Genomic DNA, 1,896 nt, shown 5'->3' on the forward strand with positions numbered 1-1,896 from the left:
AGTTTTATTAATATGTACGGGAGACAGAAGAAAAAAAAAAAAAAACGATAGCAGAGGATGGTTTCGATCCATCGACCTCTGGGTTATGGGCCCAGCACGCTTCCGCTGCGCCACTCTGCTCCGCCGGAGCAACCGTTCTGGGACAGAATATAAACCAAGGACAAAAACTTCATGGTTGACTCGATTGTAGCTCATGAGGTACGACGGGAAATGAAACTTCATAATGAAGTCTTTTTATCTTTATTTAAAGCAAAGTTAAATTACCTTCATTTAATTTTGTTCTAAATAAAGATATTATAACGAGTTGTATTTTATTTCCACTCAGCTTAGCAAAAGTAAAACTTAGTTGGTTAAAAAACAAAACGTGTATATTTGAAATAAAAACGGCACCGACTGTAGCGTCCAGCTCAAGTACTGACGAACCAAAAACAAAAGACGACCACGAAGGGACTCGAACCCTCAATCTTCTGATCCGAAGTCAGACGCCTTATCCATTAGGCCACGCGGTCTGAATGCTGCGAAAACCGCGGAGCAAAACCTTTTTGTAAACACATAAATACGATATTCACGCATATGCCTGAGGTTTTGTACTTTTTTTATCTGAACTTAACGGTCACAAACCCACAGATTTATGCGATCTAACGAGCGGATTGAGGACCGGATCCCAAACCCAACAGGATCATCAGATTGTTTCAGGTAACTCAGCTGTATTTTTTCATGACTCCTGATAACCGAGATTGTTCATTACACATTTTTAAGAGATGCTCGTCTTTAAGGAAACAGATTTACCTCCTTTCACACACATGAGCGCGCGCGTCATTTTTTTCTAGGCACCACATTGAAAAGGAGGATTTACTGACGGTGATGTAATGTTTGTCTTTCACCACTGGGGGGCGCAGGTTTGGAGGCCTAGTGCTCTCGAAAGCTGCGCCCTCTGGTGGTGAAAACACACATCACACCCCACTTTTTGATACAAACAAGTGCATCAAATAAAATGTTCCCTGTAGAAACAAGCTAACCACGTGCTAAAATGCTAACACTAAAGTCAAATGTTAAAGTCAATAATGTATATGATGGATAGAACTATAAATAACATCAAATACTTCTGTCAACAATAAAAGGTGAAGGTTTCACAATAGTACAAACGTTATGCTAAATAAATATTATCTTTGATCTCATTTTCCTATTGAAGATCCTAAATATTAAGCTTCTATTGAAGTTTGTTTGAATGTTGCAGTCAGATTTATTACATTTTGAAGAATATATTTATATTTTAGAACCCACTTTAACAATTAATAATGTATAATACGTCTTCATACTTAACTCAGATCTTTTATAGTCATTTTTACAGTAATTTAGTGACTTTCTTCTAAAGTTTTGCTCATTTTTTCCACAAATAAACAGAAAAACCAAACAGTGTTTATCGAATGCTTTATTAATGCTTATGGGTACGTTAACATACAAAAAGTTTATTACCTGTTGGGGGCAAAAAAGCTTATGATTCAAACCAAATAAAAAGTGTGAGGACAAATAAATAGATTTGCTTCTGAAAACCTCACAAACATACAGGCACTGGAAGGTTTGGATCCTTCAGGCACAAATAAATAAACACAGTTTGAGTAAATATGAAATGATGACGAGATGATTCTGACTAAAACTTCAGGTTTCCAGACGCGTTTCTGCTCCTGTTGAAGGTACAGAAAAATGAAGCATGTTAGCTAAATGTAGCGTTAAAGTGTTTACGTACTTTGATTCAGGCTAATTCTCCAACCGCTGACAGAAAAGCGTCTTTTCTCCTTCAAAAATATGCTGCACTGACGCTGTCAGCGGTTGAACACTGACGGTTCCACGGATTCTCAGTGTTTGCTGGATTTTCCAGCCTTCCCAGACTTGCTG

The 1,896-nt window shown here is 37.6% G+C and overlaps 2 non-coding genes across 2 annotated transcripts; both read right to left on the reverse strand.

The window, feature by feature from the left end:
• Window positions 1-48: 48 nt before the first annotated feature.
• Window positions 49-120, reverse strand: trnam-cau. Its single transcript has one exon. It is a non-coding gene; the product is annotated as a tRNA-Met (tRNA).
• Window positions 121-436: 316 nt separating this feature from the next.
• Window positions 437-509, reverse strand: trnar-ucg. The gene has a single exon. It is a non-coding gene; the product is annotated as a tRNA-Arg (tRNA).
• Between the last annotated feature and the right edge of the window lie 1,387 nt (window positions 510-1,896).

Source organism: Oryzias melastigma, unplaced genomic scaffold (assembly GCF_002922805.2).
Source record: "Oryzias melastigma strain HK-1 unplaced genomic scaffold, ASM292280v2 sc04026, whole genome shotgun sequence".
Taxonomy (NCBI): Eukaryota; Metazoa; Chordata; class Actinopteri; order Beloniformes; family Adrianichthyidae; genus Oryzias; species Oryzias melastigma.